The sequence below is a fragment of the Physeter macrocephalus genome, chromosome 7, assembly GCF_002837175.3.
Source record: "Physeter macrocephalus isolate SW-GA chromosome 7, ASM283717v5, whole genome shotgun sequence".
NCBI classification, from domain to species: Eukaryota; Metazoa; Chordata; class Mammalia; order Artiodactyla; family Physeteridae; genus Physeter; species Physeter macrocephalus.
In genome coordinates this window covers 54,325,170-54,333,344 of record NC_041220.1, presented here as the reverse complement: position 1 = coordinate 54,333,344, position 8,175 = coordinate 54,325,170, and the positions used below count along the sequence as shown (strand labels likewise).

General features: G+C 41.9%; 1 protein-coding gene across 1 annotated transcript in view; it reads right to left on the bottom strand.

The window, feature by feature from the left end:
- Positions 1 to 8,175, bottom strand: part of CORIN (corin, serine peptidase) — a 229,776-nt gene that overhangs the window by 144,207 nt on the left and 77,394 nt on the right. The window lies entirely within an intron of this gene.

The window sequence follows — 8,175 nt, the reverse complement described above, 5'->3', positions numbered from 1 at the left end:
CAAAACTACAATGAGGTATCACCTCATGCCAGTCAGAATGGCCATCATCAAAAAATCTACAAACAATAAATGCTGGAGAGGGTGTGGAGAAAAGGGAACACTCTTGCATTGTTGGTGGGAATGTAAATTGATACAGCCACTATGGAGAACAGAATGGAAGTTCCTTAAAAAACTAAAACTAGAACTACCGTATGACCCAGCAATCCCACTATTGGGCATATACCCTGAGAAAACCGTAATTCAAAAAGATTCATGTATCCCAATGTTCACTGCAGCACTATTTAAAATAGCCAGGACATAGAAGCAACTTAAGTGTCCATCGCCAGATGAATGGATAAAGAAGATGTGGCACATATATACAATGGAATATTAGCCATAAAAAGGAATGAAATTGAGTTATTTGTAGTGAGGAGGCTGGACCTAGAGTCTGTCATACAGAGTAAAGTAAATCAGAAAGAGAAAAACAAATACCGTATTCTAACACATATATATGGCATTTAAAAAAAAATGGTCTGATGAACCTAGGGGCAGGATAGGAATAAAGATGCAGGCATAGAGAATGGACTTGAGGACACAGGGAGGGGGAAGGGTAAGCTGGGACGAAGTGAGAGAGTAGCATGGAATTCTTCCAAGTCTTCAGCTCTATCACCGCCCAAATAACCACAACAATAATGATAACCATTACTCACATAATTTCTCTTCCTTCCCTCATCTTTGGCCACTGTCCCTAACATGCCCTATGTTACAGCCCAACAGACAGGTGCTTAAAAGAACTGAGAGGGGATCCCCGGGGGAAGAGCAATGTAGGCAGAGTAGCGGGAGCCTTAAGAGCTAAAAGGCAAGTTATCAGAGAGAAGTCAGAGAGGTGATGGGGGCCAGATAATGTAGGGCAGTTGTACAACTCCAGGAGGTTGTTTACCTTGAATTCTGTGTGACTGATGCTCCCCTGGAGTTGTGTGATGCAATGATACTGATTGAGAGCCCTGAAGGTTGTAAGGATGATGGCTTTTATACTGAGGGAGATGGGAAAACTTGGAGAGGAGAGATGTGAACATTTAAAAGATCCCTTTTGCTTCTCTATGGAGAAGAGCCTGCCAGGGCACAGGGATGTAGCAAGGATGCTAATAAGGAGCTGGAAGGATAATCCAGGCAGGAGTTGAGGTGACTTGAGCCAGGTAGTGGCTGTGGAGGTGGTGAGCACTGGTTGGATTATGTGTATGTTTTGACAGTAGAGATGGTAAGATTTATGACAGATCAGATATGGTATGGGAGAGAAAAAGAAGAGTAAAGGACAACCCAAGGTCTTTGGCTGGAGCAACCAGAAGAATGAAGTTGTTATTTACTAAGGTGGGGAGGGCTGGGAGAGGAGCAGGTGTGGGGCAATACCAGGGTAGTGTCTGTTATGCTTGACACACCTTGTAGACACTCAAGTGGAAATAACTAGAAGGTGGTTTGTGTGCATATGTGTGTGTACCACAAGCATACATGTGTATGCAAGTCCAGAGTTCACAGGCTGTGCAGGCTTGAGATGCACATTGGTAGATGTCAGTGCCTGGTGGTATCTCAAGTCATGAGCCTAAAATTAGGTCACCAAAAAGAGGAGAGATCCAAGGACTGAGCCCTGGGGCACACCAGCTTTTAGAGAGAAACGAGGAGGAAACATCAAACGAAGTTGAAAATAAGTGGCCAGAGTAGAAGGAAGACCTACCTGGAAGCCTAGAGAGTTTATCTTGGGGGGGAGGGAGTGATTAAATGTGGCAAATGCTGCAGGATGTACAGTCAGGAGAAAACAGAACTTCCCATGGAATTCAGCAACATTCATGACAATCCCTGGAGACCTGGAAAATAGTAGCTTTGCTTGAGAGTTTGGAGCAAGGACTTCGGAATATGAGTCAGAAGCTTGGGGAAGTGGAATAAAATTGGGGATGAAATACAGATTAAAGAGTCATCAGTACTTAAAAAAAAAAAAAAAGAGTCATCAGTACTTACATGGCCACAATCAAGTATGAGGTTTCCCAGAGAAAATGTATAGATTGTTGAGGAAAGAGGGTTGAGACTAGACTAGAATCCTGTGGAAAACCAATATTTAAGGGGTCAGTAGAAGAAAAGGATAGACTAGAGTATGGCCAGAGTGGTAAGGAGCTGACCAAAACAGAGTAGTGTTTTAGAAACCAAAAGAAAAGAGAGTGCTATAGATGAAGGAGAAATCACCAAGGATGAAAGCCTTCCACTGCAGGGCGCAGCCAAGTTTTGTATTTCCTCCTGCACAATCCCATGTCTCTGCTCCTATAGAACATAGTACTTATGGGCTATAGTAGATCCTATCAGTTTCAAAGGCTAAAAGAAGGAAGGGCATTCCCCAGCTACCTCACCCCTCCAGTGGGTTAGTTCTGAGTCATATGTTATGCACTATTTCCCAGATTTGCCTGTGAAATTAAGCTCCAGTTACCCACGATGGTAGCTGGATTCACTTTACCTTGAGTGGCCACCTTCCTTTCCCTGAAGCACCATCCCACTCCTCCACTCTTCCATGCCTTTCCCAAATATAAGATTTGTGCTCAAATCCTTGTCTCAGGCTCTGCCTCTGTGCTTATCTGTCTATCTCTCCACTGACCTATGAGCACTTTAAATGTATGCATGCCATCTTCCCTTTCCAGTTCCTGGTGAACTATGTGGTCCATAGAACATGCTTCTAAATGTCTGTTGGATTGAAACACTTACATTTGCATAATGCATTATGGCTTCCAAAATTCTTTCAAATACATTACCTCATTTACCCCATAAAACTGTTCTACCCCTGCCCCCAGGTATTATTATTCCTATGGTAAAACTGAGGAAACAGAAGCAAAAAGGGTTTAAGAAACTTGCTGAAGACCACACAGTTATTAAATAAAATAGCCAGGGCTTGAAAAACAAGTCTTCAGATCTAAGTTTGGTGCCCTTAAAAGAAGCATCTACATATGGAAGAAAGAAAATGTTTTTATAATTTAAATTTTAAATAATTTAAAATTATACATGTTGGGAAATTTGAAGTCCTAGGAAAACCTCATTATATTTGACTGTTCATTGGAATGAAAAGTGCATGGCTAGTTTTTAGTAACCCTACCATGCTATCTATAATCATCTATCTCTGGCAAAATATTGACACTAAGTACCTCAAAGAAAGAGTATTGAATAATTTTCCCGAGTGAATTCACAATTCAATAGGAGAAATTCAGAGTATATATTTTACCAAGATCTTGAGACTACAATTTTGCTGCTAATGCACTGAAGTGGTTGCTCTCAGCAACCAAAGCTAGGAAAGCAAATAAGATACTAGGAAAAGGAAGAGGAAAATGGAAGAATGAATAGCTGAAGTTTCTTTCATGGCAGCAGAGATCTCTTTAGACCCACAGAAAAGCTATTTCATAACTTCTTTCCATATACAATTTCAGACAAGGTAAAGGATTAGTCAGAAAGCTCAGAGTGACTGACGGACCTTGACTTTTAGCCCTCTGAGTTCTCACAACTCAACTATGGAAACCTACACGAATGTTTATTTTAAAAACCTCTGAAGAATAGTTCCCACAGCACTATCACGTTAGCACATTATTTACTTTACAGGAGCTGGTATCAATATTAGATAGAAAGGATAAGACGACTGGGTATCCTTCTGTATGAAAACAAAATATCTTTGGAGTTATGACTGATTGAAAAGATGCTATGAGAAGATGAAGTGAATTTACAGAGCTGTGCGCTGGGGAAAGCAGCTGTTACAAGTTGTGAGTTTTGGCTTGACTCAGTCTGAAAAGACATTTTGAAAACTCTTGTGAGAAGGGGGCTGTAACAGAGCGTAGCATTCAAGGATTAATAATTGAATCCCAGGATGGTCCCAGGATGAAGACAGAGCCAGGCGGACTGATTTAAAACAACTTTGGAATTATCTTCCTGAACCTCAGTTTCCTAATTTATAAAATGAAGACGATAATACCTCAGAGATTTACTCTGGAAGCAAAGTGAGCTAACAGCTGTGAAAGCACTTTGGAAAGGAGAATGGGGTCCGTAATGTAAAAGGGGGTTACTGTTTTCTTGGGGCAAATGATTTGACAAGCTGGAAGGAGAAGACTAAGATGGGAGTCAACTTTTAATCATCATTTGTTTCACGGGCTAAGTTGGCACCTGTCACCCAACACAGGTTCACAGTGCTGAATGCCTACCCCAGAACACCTCTTCGGTTCCTCTGTGCCAAGTGGGACCCTTCATCTTTCACACATCCAGAACTCCTTTATGTGACTGACTCCACTTCTGCTCCATTGACATTTAACCTGTGTTTCTCTATCGTTTCTGTCTGACAGCATATTTAGATGGAGTCATTAATGTTCTTTTTACATTGTCTCTCACATATAGGTACACCAGATTAGGTTTAACACTCCTTAAAGGTAGGAAGCATGATAGGTATTACTATTATTATTATTATTATTATTATTATTACTACTACTACTAGAAAGTACCTTGCAAAGCATCAAGCCCAAACCAGGGTTTCTCAAAAGCAGCACTATTGACATTTGGGATCACATAGATTTTTGCTGTGGAAGCTGCCCTGTGCACTGCAGGATGTTTAACAGCATAGTGGGTCTCTACCTGCTAAATGCCAGTAGCAACTCTTTCTGTCCTCAGAGTTGTGACAACCAAAATGTTTATAGACATTGCCAAATGTTCCCAGGTGGAGGCTGCAAAATCATCTCTGGTTGAGAACCACCACACTAGATGGATGTAAACCAATATTATGGTCACTGTAATTAATTTTTTCAGATTACCTGGAATAATGCTCAGAACTGAGTAGGTACTCAATGAATATTCACTGAATAAATGAAAAAAGGAGAAAAGGACTTCATTAGTTATATTCATAACTGGCCCTACAGCATAAACCCTTATATGATTAAGATGATATTATAAATATATATATATATATATATATATTTTTTTTTTTTTTTTTTTTTTTTTGGCCGTGCTGTGCGGCATGTAGGATCTTAGTTCCCCAACCAGGGATCGAACCTGTGTCCCCTGCAGTGGAAGTGCAGAGTCTTAACCACTGGACTACCAGGGAAGTCCCTAGAAATTATATTCTTATGCTTACACAAGGATCACAGCTGACAGTAGCTTTCTCCCTAGCACATGACCTATGAATACATCTATGATGGTGAGCATCCTGTTTATCCATCAAGCATGAGACAGAAAAATTATTTCAAATTCTAGGAAAATATTGCATCAAACACCAATTAACAGACCCATTTTCAGAGAATTAATTCTACATGGGAAAAAATAGTACATTCAAGAATTATAAAAAAGACTGACAAATAGAGAATCTCAGATGAGTGTACTTAGGAAATTTCTGTTCTCTTAAAACATAAGTTTTTTAATATAAATGTTTCATCAATCTTCCAAGATCTTTTCCAAAGTCATCAATCTTTTCCAAGATCAGAAGATTTGTACTATCTTCTGATATTTGGGGAACCTATGTGAGGTGGCATTTCATCTGGAGCTATTAAAGAATATTGATGTTACTTTGATCTTTAAGAACTGATACTTTTGGACCATCGTGTTAAGGAATACTGATGATATTTCTTATTTTCAAATTTTCTCAGTGGATTCTTAAATCCGGTATCAACAGGCAACATTTTCCAAATAAGCACTAATAAAGTGTTCTTATCAAAACAGGGGCAGGGGCTTCCCTGGTGGCGCAGTGGTTGCGCGTCCGCCTGCCGATGCAGGGGAACCGGGTTCGCGCCCCGGTCTGGGAGGATCCCACGTGCCGCAGAGCGGCTGGGCCCGTGAGCCATGGCCCCAAATAAGCACTAATAAAGTGTTCTTATCAAAACAGGGGCAAATGTAGCTGAAAAAGAAAAGAATCAAGATACACTCACTCATCCTTCTGGTGGCTTAGTGCTACATACAATAGCACCAAGATACACTCACTCATCCTTCTGGTGGCTTAGTGCTATATACAATCTTTTGGAGGGAATCATAATCTAGCAGCAGACCGCCACTAAACAGTGTGTTAAAAAGAAATTAAACAAACTTCTACTTTGGGCTAGGATGTAGTAACTTGTGATAAGTCAGTGCAACCCCCCCATCAAGTAAAACTAGAAAAGCCGGATAAAGCACAAGAAACATCTCTTCAAAGGCCTCTGATAGCTGATGAGACCATCAGGAGGTAAGTGGCTGAGATCCCAGAGAGGAGGCAACTGTAGAACAAACAGTCTACATTCTATGGATGCTTCTGCCCCTTGGATCTTGCCAATTCTTGGCATGGTGCTAGAAGCTGAGAACCTGGACACAGGGCCACTGCAAAGAGGGAGAGAAGCCAGCAGAGCTTTTGACAATCCCATGGGGGTGGAGAGACAAAAATCAGAGTTTTGGTGCTGCCAGAGGAGCAGGGCATTAATGGGCCAAGGACATAGTGGGAAAGGAGACACAGAGAAGTGGGCCGATCACATGGAAGGATTTCCGCTCAAGGCTTTTGCGGTAAAGAGCAAGAAGCTAAAGAGGCAGAAAACCTCTGCAAAGCCAAGTGGAAATCCAGCAATCTTATTGTGAGAAGAAAAACATTACAACTAGGGACTGCCAAGGTGTTTAGAATGCAGTGAACACCCTGGTTTCTCAGTAAGGCTCACTGGAGAAGTGCACCCTCAGAATGGAAACAAACCAGAGGGAAATGGAGCCTTAGCAACACTGCCTTATAAACAACAAGCAAAATCAGCTCAGTCTCTGACTGGATCAAGGTGGTCTGTTCCCACTCTATGTGCCTGCCCTGTTGCTCCCTGCTGTCAGCCAACAGCCTTTAGATCCTTCAAGTTTAGCCTCAACTGCAGAGAGCTGCCTCACCCAAGGGCACACCCTTCCCAGGAAGGACCACAACCAGTGGCTGATCGTGGGGATATAAAGACCCGGCTGTCTGGACCCAACATGGAACAACTCCCTCAGTCCATATGTGCCCCCAGAGCTCCCCATGGATTTAGCCAAGCTTCAGTGTGCCTGGATCACATTTCAACTTCTACCTCTACCCAATCCTGCTTTCTCTCCCTCCTTTACAAGTGCTGACACTTAATAAATACCCTGTACAACAAACCCTATCTCAGTGGCTGCTTCTGGAAGACCCAGCTTGTGACAGCTGCAGAAGTGGTCCAAGAAAGCAGGTGATATGATGGGGTTATTGATCTGGATTACTCACTGCTGGGATGGCAGCGAAGTTGCCATCATTGATGGAAGGTAGAGATAGACATTCCCTGGTATAAGGGGGTGGTCCAATTGCTAAAACCCTTAACAGAGGTGAATTGGAATAGTCCACCTATGGAAAGGAATGCACTGAATGGGGTAATTTACCAAGTGTTTGAGAAATAACTATAAGGACAATGAATTGGATGGCTTTCAGCAAGCTCAATTTCCTAGAAAAAGATAACTCAAAGCTCCAGGCAACTGTAACTCATGTGGGAAAGCCAAAGGGCCTTCCTCATAATTTAGAAATAGGCTCTTACATACTGTACCAGGAGGGTCGAGAAAACTGACGATCAGAAAAACTTGATAATGTAGACCCATTAAAATTAAAACCTTCTCTTCCATAATAGACATAATAAAAGAAAGGAAAGGAAAGCCACACAGACAGTACATATATCCAACAGATGACTTACATCCAGAATGCCTAAAGAACCACAAATCGAGAATAAAAAGACAGACTACCCAATCAAAAATGGGCAAAATATTTTAACAGGCACTTCACAAAAAAAGGATATTTAAGTAACCAAAACATTTTGAAAATTCAATCCAGTTCATTTGGAAAATTCAACTTAAAACCACAAAGAGATACCACAATACTATCATCAGAATTGCTAAAATGAAAAATACTGGCAATACCAAGTGCTGGGGAGGATGTGGGGCAACTGCAACTTTCACCCACAGCTGGGAGAAGTATAAATTGAAACAACCACTTTAAAAAACTTTTTTGCTGAACAAATACATAACCATGTTCCAGCAAAGACATGTACGAGAGGGCTTCCCTGGTGGCGCAGTGGTTGAGAGTCCGCCTGCCGATGCAGAGGACGCGGGTTCGTGCCCCAGTCTGGGAAGATACCACATGCCGCGGAGCGGCTGGGCCCGTGAGCCATGGCCGCTGAGCCTGCGCGTCTGGAGCCTGTGCTC